At 40.7% G+C, this 8,989-nt stretch overlaps 1 pseudogene; it reads left to right on the top strand.

Moving 5' to 3' along the window:
- Positions 1 to 3,967: 3,967 nt before the first annotated feature.
- On the top strand, positions 3,968 to 4,067 carry LOC138402002 (U6 spliceosomal RNA; annotated as a pseudogene).
- Positions 4,068 to 8,989: the final 4,922 nt, after the last annotated feature.

Below are 8,989 nucleotides of genomic sequence, written 5' to 3'. Positions count from 1 at the left end.
AATTCCCTTTGTGTTAGCAGTGAGCCCCTTCTATTTGTTCAGCCGTCAAAGCTCTCTCAAATCCAGCGTCTCGTGTGATCATCACAGTAAACCTAGAATTTGCTGAGATGGTGGAAGCGGAGTCTCAGGAAATGAAGCGACTTGCCTAAAATCGCACAGACTAAAGAGGGGCAGAACCAGGCTCCCAGCACAGATCTGGCTGGATTCCAGTTGCATCATTGCATTATTGTGCTGAGAAGGAGGGAGAAGGTTATGAGCCCCTCCTAACAAAGAAAATGTTTGTTGAATGAATGCAAGTGACTGGGTAAGATGGTGAATGAATACACTCCCATGATCCTTTTCAGGGGCACTTTTGCTGAGAGTTTCAAAAGCCTTAAAAATGTAAATTCTTGCTGATCCCATTCATTACCCTTCTTAAGAATTTATGCCAAAGAAATAATCAGGTAATATATGAAGATGTAGTATCCAAACATTCTTATTATTTATGAGAGCTGAAAAATTGTCCATAATCTAAATATCTGGCAGTAGGATATTGGTTCAAGTGAATGGATAAATAAATAAATTATGACATTCCTGTATGCTGGGCATTAAAACAGTATCTTTCATGAATACAAAGAATAATGTACACAGTGGCTTAGCAACAGGGGTGTTTATTGCAGCCTCCCCTAAAAGAACAAAAAGAAGTAAACTTAAATATCTAACAACAAAGGTTTGGGTTTGCAAATGCACTGGAATACTGTATAGTTTCTTATAGTAACAATGTAGATGAATATTTACAGATATTCATCTGTAAATATTCAGAATATTTACAGGATACAGAAAAGGATTCACAGTATAAGTTAAGTGGGTGGAGCAGGGAAAAGAATATGTGCAACCTAATCTCTCTCACTCTATGTATCTGTAAGGGTATATTGGGAAATGTTGACACAGATTATCTTTGGATGATAGGGGTATATTTTTAAACAATGATAATTAGAATAATTCTTATGACAGGTGCTACCATTCATTGTGTTCTTACTGTGTGTCCGTGCTAGCCTCACACAGCTGCACCCATTCTGAACACAGCACAGCCCCACGAGGCAGGTATTACTGCTTCAGAGGGACAAAGACCCCAAATTGCTTCCCTGGGGCTGACCAGGGAAGAATAACGGAGAATGGACAGGGAGGTGCTTAACTTTGATAAATACCTGCTCTGTGCAAGGCACTTAATGGACAGCCTCACACTGAATCTTGCACTAATTATTACCTCCCACTCACACATGTGAAAACTGGAGCTCAGAGAGGTTGAATAACTTGCTCAAGGCCACTCAGCTTGTAAGTGGAACTGTTCATCATCTAGTCTAGCCTCATCTTACAGTGAAATCGGAGGCAGAGTGCTGCCTGGTACCTGCTTATTCTCGCTCTAAGCTTAGCGTCTATCCTCTGGGGTAGTGGTGAGTTTGAGCTCCCCACCCCTGTCTCTGACTTTGGTAATGGATACTTGGAAGTAATACCAACTTTGCACAGCTATGAAATAGACTGCAAACCTGTTGCATTGCGTAACCTTAGAAAAGTGGCTTCTCAAAGCCTCAGTTTCCTTACCTGTAAAGTGGAGTTAATAACACCCATCTTTATGGGGTTTTCGTGAGGTTAGAAATAATATTTGCAAAACAGCTGGCACAGAGTAGGCATTCATAATTTAGAGAGCTTTTCTCGTTTTGTTTTGTTATGTTTGGGGTTTTTTATTCTTTCTGAAATATAGGGATGATAACACACAGGGAAAATATACTCAGCAAAACGAGTGACGCAGGCTACACAGATAAGCATGCATTTTCATTTTGGAACCCCAAGGAAAAGCATTTCAGGTTTCTTTGTCAAATTAAAATCAGTTCCACCTTAAAATTCCCCTCTGCAAACATTTGGAGAGATGGTATTTAATTGATCATAACATCCTCAGACTCTCAGTCAGCCTCTTTCCTCCTCTTGCTCATCACCGCTGATTACTCAAGGTATTTTTAAGTAAACAGAAAATGGCTCCTGCATAATTAGACATATCCACCCTCATGCTCCCCCCTTTCCCTCTGCTTTTAGCCTCCCAGAGCGGCCCAGCCACCTCTGAGGCTAATCTGTTGAAGGTCTCTGCATCTGCTGAGCTCTGACGATCCCAAGAGGGCTAGACTGGGGCCTCAGCCACTGACTTCAGGGGCTGTCATCGGGGGCTGTGCAGGCTGCTGAGAAGGGGACAAAGCTTTGCAGCTTCTGTTTCCCTCCTTGGTTCCCTCCAGTGCACCTGCCTTGCTCCCAGTGCACCTTGCCACCTGTTGCACCCATCAGGAGAGACTCTCTTTCCAAAGTTAATAGCCCTCTGTCCCATCCCTGACTTTCTGTTAAATAACTCTAGACGAGGCGGGGTTAATCCTAACATAACTGATTCTCTGTCTATGGATTACATCTAGGTCACGTCCATGGGAGCTTCCTGGGCACACACAGGATTGGAATTCTGTGTTTCCATCTTGGTCTCTCTATACCCCCACCCCCACCCTGATAGACCACATCACAGACCTCAATGTCATCATTGAGAGCTGGAAGTGTGCCTGTCATCTTCTCCATCCCCCATGCTTGGCACAGTTCTGGGAATTAGTAGGTGCTCTGTTTGGGGACTTCACCTCAAGAAGGTGTGGGAGCAGTGAGAAATAAATCCACATAGGTAAATAAGGTTGGGTTGTTCAAAAGTCTGGGTTTTGTCTTAGAGGCACTGAGAAGTTTTAAGGGGAAGGGTTGAAATAATCAGATTTGTGTTTTAGGAAGATCACTCTGTCTGCCAAGTGGAGAGGGGACAAACAGGGACAGGCAAACTGTTAGGAGACTGTTAGAATAATTCCAGAGACCTGTGGCCTGGACCAGGGTGGTGAGAGATTTCTGTAACCTCCTCCAAGCTTTTGTAGCCTCTTGTGCTTAGCCCAGGAAGATACTGTTGGGAGATGGATACCATTGGAATCCAACCCGCATCCCCTAAGCTTATCCTTTAAATTGTCTGCAGACCGTTCTTGTACGCTCTGATACCTTCCTCTGTCTCTCAGCCTGGAGGTGTCCTCTGGCCATGGCAATGAGCTTGGTACCCCTCAGAGCAGGTAGGGGGCACCAGAAGGGTGACATCTCAGGAGTGTCCCTCAACCAACGAGGAAGAGAAATAGGTGGACAAATACCCCAGCTTCCTTGACCGCCCACAAGACAATTTCGAAACGTGTTCTACACTGTCTCCTAGAGGTCTCTAGTGGGACTGAACGCCAGCAGCCCATGGTAGTAACCAGCTCATTAAGGTGTCCTGCACTGCGGTCTTCCCTTCCCTGTCTCATTGCCCCACCTCCTCACTGTGCTAGTTGGGGTCACTCCCAGATAAATTTCTTTCACCCAAATCCTTGTCTCAGAGTTTGACTTGAGAGGAACCCAAACGAAGCCAACAGCATTTTACTCTAATTTCCTATTACATGAATGAATACATGATCATTCATTCATTCACTGATGCTATACCTTACCTGAATTTTTAACATCAATGATTCCTTTAAGAAGGGCAGATTGCCTTTTGGGGCACATCATTTAGTCACTGACACTATTGCCATGCATAGACCCCAGATGCCGTAATGAGGTATGGAAATGTCCGTGGTTTTAGATTTCCAATGTCAAGGTGCAAAAGGCTCTGAGAGAATGGAATACCCATGCCAGCAGGCCCCCGTCTGTCAGCTCTGCTCAGAGGTGTTGAGGCAGGACCCAGCGGTGGGCAAGGTCCCTTTGAAGGTGCCATCCTTTAAGCTTCCTTTGCCTGGGAGAGTGCAGGTGAATTGTCTAAAGGGTGTGAACTTTATGGCTGGTGGGGAATTGATATTGTTTCTTTTTTTTTCTTAGAAAATATCCTGCTCTTAAAAAATGCGAACTTCTACTACCCCAACTTTAGTGGCAAAGGAATGCTCTATATTTAAAGTCTGCTGTGGTGCTCGCTTCCACAGCACATACACTAAAATTGGATACAGAGGTTAGCATGGGCCCTGCACAAGGATGACACGCAAATCCGTGAAGCATTCCATAAAAAAATTAGTTAAAAAAATAAAATAAATAAAGTTTGCTGTGAAAATGTAGAGGGCTGGGATAGGAACATGTCAGCCATGGGTAACCCCATAGTTCTTGACCAGGGGTGACTTTGACAACGTCTGGAGACATTTCTGGTTGTCACCACTGGAGGGCGGAGTGTTACCAGCATCCAGTGAGTAGAGGCCAGGGAAACTGCTCTGCATCCTGGACTGCACAGGACAGCCCCCACCACAAAGGATTAGCTAGCCTCGAATGGCGATAGTAGCGAGGTCGAGAAAGCCTGCTTTAGAGGAATCACTGCATCCTAGCTTCTATTTTTCCCTCTAGACTTGGGGAGGGAAGGACCCCAATCATGGGGCTTATCTGGGGATTTCAGCATGGGGCAGTAGGGTAAGGTGTAAATCCCTCGTGTCTGCCTCTGCTTGGGGGTATGGTGGCGGTGGTGGTGGGGGACACAGGGACATGGGCATTGCTCAGGGCCTTGTTTCAAGTTGATCTCAACAGTGGGAAGGTTTAAAAGCAAGCAAAGCCTATTAAAAAAGGAAATGTGGTATCGTTACCATAAATAAAAAACCAGAGTCACTCGCCTTAATTGGAAGGTAATCACAAAATAAATCCAATGAAAGTAATAAAATGTTATTGAATACTGGGCAGCTGAGCAGGCTGAAAATCAGGAAGCCTTAGGAGAGCCCCATTACCTCTCTGGGCTTCAATTTGCTCAGCTATCAAATAAGATTTGGCTAAAATAGTGTTTCGCAAGGAGTGGTAAGTGTAGCACTTTTTGCACAAAGGAGATAATTTGTGGTTGTAAGAAGAGACAGCATTAAATAACAATGAAATACTTGGTGATAAATTGATCTCTTTTTTTTTCCAATTTTCTTTTAATCCATCTAACCATAACAAAGAGAAAGTCTCAGTTTTGGTGCCCAAGTATCTTTAACACCTTTTGAATACTTGCTAATTTCCCTTTTCACAAAACACAGAGCAGTCCACTGAGTCAGGTCACAATTCTCGGAATTTAGTAACATTCTGTAATTTCATTGAATTTATTTTATGATTGCCTTCCATTCATGTAAATGGTAACGGTTTTCCATTCATAGTGGTATTATAGAAATTTCTTCTTTATTTAAGTTCTGTAAGTGAATCAATTTAATAATATTAAATAAAAATGAATATGTGGTATGTAAAAAGGGCAAAGATTATAACCACAAAGAAGTCAGGCTGTCCTTCCAGGGATAACCTTAAAATCACTATGTTTCTTATTTGCAAAGTTAATAATTAGCAAACAAATCGCAAACATCTGTGTTTAAATGTTAACTTAAAATGACGAAGGACTCCCTTAAAGTGAGCCAGATGACTTGTCTAAGTTCTTCCAGCTATGTCAGCCACTCATCCGTCATTCGACTCTTTTTATAATTTCTTTTTGTGAGAAGCACTCTTCCTAGACCTAACACAGTACTTGAACAAGATAGGCACTTAATAGGTGCTTGTTGAAGAAATACATGCAGCCAAGTAATGGAAAAGAAAAGCTTTCAGTTGCTATTGACAGAAAATCTAACTCAAGCTACCTTAACCATGACGACAAAAAAGTATTTAGAGATTATGTGGGTTGTGGCATGTTTTGGTCCAGAGGTTCATGATGTGGTCTGGGCTATGACTTCATTTCTCTACAGTTTTCTCAGATCTGCTGTCATCCGTGTCCTTGTCTTCCAGGGGGGATTGGCCTCACGTTAGCAAAATCAGCTGCTGCAGGACCAGATCTCATTTTCACCCAGCACAAACCCCAGGTAAGAGAACATCTTTTCCCCAGTGTTCCAAGGAAATGCTTTGAGATTCACTCCGATTGGACCATTTTGGGTAACCTGCCAACCGTGGAACCAATCACTGAGGCCAGAAGGATGGAATCCACTGATTGGCTTCTCCTAGGTCACATGTCCTATGCCTGCAGCCAGTGATGGTGCCATGTTTTCAAGAGCAACATGAGTCCTCACATCAGATTTGGGGCTGTTAGGCAGGAGCGAGGTGACAGGGAGAGTTGCTGCTGGAAAGTGTGGACACATGATGGATACCCACTCCACCCATGAGTGACAGGCAACATTGGTAGGGTCTATGCTGATTTATGAACTGTTTGTTATTTGTCACGACAAGATAAGAACAGAAATTGAGGGTAAGTGCTTAGAAACGTTTAGGGAAGTTTAACATTTGTGTAACATCCAAGTGTGTGATGAGTGGACTCATCTTGTTGAATAGGGTATAGAACACAAGCATTGGTTTATGAAGGATTTGAAAAAAGAATTAGTCTTCCTTGATAGATAATTTGAGAAGTACAGCTTTAAACGCTGTGCCTTGCAGGTTGTCCGCTGTTAGAAGATTGGTTTCATGTTCAGCTGGAATAGGGATAACGTGTGTCTGATTGAAAGGAGTGCTGAGAATAGTAAAAGAATAGCTACATTGGTTTACAAATTGAAATTATCATAGCCCACCTATCCAATCTCTCTGTATAGTGTAATGATTATAAGTGAAGTCTTTGGAATAAGACTCAGGTTCAAATCTCACTTCCAACATTTTCTAGCTATACCATCTTGGGTAAAGTACTAGGAATATTTGAACCTCAGTTTCCTCCTCTGTAAAGTGGACTAGCGCTCAGGTTGCTATAAAGACTAAGTGCCTGATTCATGGTAGCTCTTTCAATGGAGCTCTTCCACCTCCGTGAACTGTAGGCAGAGGTAAGAGAGAAGGTATCACTCTTGTTTTATGATTAAGAAATTGAGGTACCAAGGGGCTGAGTTTCTTCCTGAGAATTTATTCTCCATTCAGTTTTATCTTCGAGTTTTGTGATTGGGATATCAATAGAAAGTCTGAACTAAAATTCTTTAGATTTATGCCCTACCACTGGGTGCATTGGGAAATTTGGGTGTGAACTGGCCTGATGCCAGGATGCTATTAGTGTCCTGATTCATCTGGAGCTGTTTCCAAACACTAATAGGTAGCTTTTGTGGATCACAAGATACCAGGAACCTACAAGAAGAAGAAAACATCAAGTAATTGAGAATGATTCGGTGCAAAGTTTACATTTGCAGGCCTCTTATCTCTTTTGATAATGTCTTTACTTATTATGGGATATGGATTGTTCTAGTGGCAAAAGAGGTAAAGGAGATTGTGAAGGTGGCATTGTAGATTAAGCTTCACAAAACTTGGTTTAAGTTTCCTCCTGGGAGTTTAGCTTTAAACGTCTCATTGCCTGTTTGTCATGATACCAGAGGTTTTTCTGAGGACAGTGGTTTCCTAAGGTTCTGCTAGCAAGATTGTCCTTTGTCCTCATTCCTCAAGGGGCGAGATCTGGTGAGGATAGGTCCTTTTTTGGCTAAAATTAACTATTATTTCTTTGGGACTAATGTTCTGAAGAATGTTCGTGAGTTGGGTCTAAAATCATTGGAGGGAGCATTAAGAGGAAGACTAAGAACTACTTATGGAATTAGGGGTAACTGGGGACTGACAATCACCACAATCTTGAGTTCCCACCAGAGATACCCCTCCCATGTACAAAGGCTAGGGGTCAAAAAGGGCTTATATTTTCAGATGAAGTGATCTGATGTCAAGGATTTACTTTAAAATACTCCGGAGAGTGGGGTATATATGAAACGAGCTTAGCCAAATGTGATGAGTATATGGGATTCATTTTATTCTCCTGTGTTTGAAATTTTCACGATAAAAAGTTAGAAAAGAGGCTTCAAAGTTTCAATTTTTTCACTATTGTAAACAACACAGCATGAATATGAGTCATTTAATAAATAATTGTTGAGAAACAACTATGCCGCTGACCTTTGAGTAACCTTCCCCCCAAGAAGATGGGACAGATTCCTTTAATTGGTTGAAAGGTCCAACCAAGGCCATTGGTTGAAAAATCTTGTTCATAAAAAAATTCCAATTAACTTTCTAGTTTTTTAACTTATAAATATGTCTGGACATATTATGATCGACCAACATTCAAGTAAAACCTCTAACATGAAAATAAAGATACCAAAGTTAGCAAACAAAAATAAGAAACTTGGAGAAAACAGAGGTGATACAGGAACAGAAAATAAAGTAAAACAGAAACAAAAGAAATACTTAATATTCTTATAGAGTTAAGAGAAGTTATTATATCCATGAAATAAGAAAAGGATACTACCAAAAGGGATAATAAATGAGTTAAGAATGAGTTCTTGAAACAATGTAAAAGAACATGAGTGTTTTATGATAACTAATTCAGGTTACATATTTGTTCTATGCACTTTTCAATATGTATGTTTTATAACTTACAAAGTTTAAAAATAGAATAAAATGAATTATACTGCTAAAAAATCAATAGAAAAGTTAAAGCTGAAGAAATTTCCCATGAAATGAACAAAAAAATGAAGAGCTGGAAAATAGAAGGGAAGAAGTAAAAAATTTAGAAACTTAGGCTAAGAGGTTCAAAACAGAAATAAAAGGAGTCCTAGAATGAGAGAACAAAATAAGAAAGTGTGTCCATCTTGTAGCTCTGACTCGGGGGGAGGGGGGGCAACGGCAATATATATAACCTAAACACTTGTACCCCTGTAATATTCTAAAATTAAAAAATATATATATTTGTATAAAAAGTGGAATTTAATATGCATTGTTAAAATAAAACTCTAAAATCAGAAAAAAGTAGAGTGATTTGGATGATCAAATAAAAATTCAAGAAAATGTCCAAGAACTGCAGGGTCTGAGATTTCATATCAGAAGGGTCTATTGAATGATATGCATCATGAAATGGAAAAGATATTCTCGCAAAGGTACACCATGGTAATATTTTAAAATGGAAGGGATAAAAGAAGATTATAAAAGTGACTAGAAAAAAATTGTAGATTTTAGGAGGAACTAGTGATAGGCACATAATAAATAAAAACTAGAGGCAATT

This window comes from Eulemur rufifrons, chromosome 21 (assembly GCF_041146395.1).
Source record: "Eulemur rufifrons isolate Redbay chromosome 21, OSU_ERuf_1, whole genome shotgun sequence".
Classification (NCBI taxonomy): Eukaryota; Metazoa; Chordata; class Mammalia; order Primates; family Lemuridae; genus Eulemur; species Eulemur rufifrons.
This window is presented reverse-complemented; position numbering and strand designations above follow the sequence as displayed.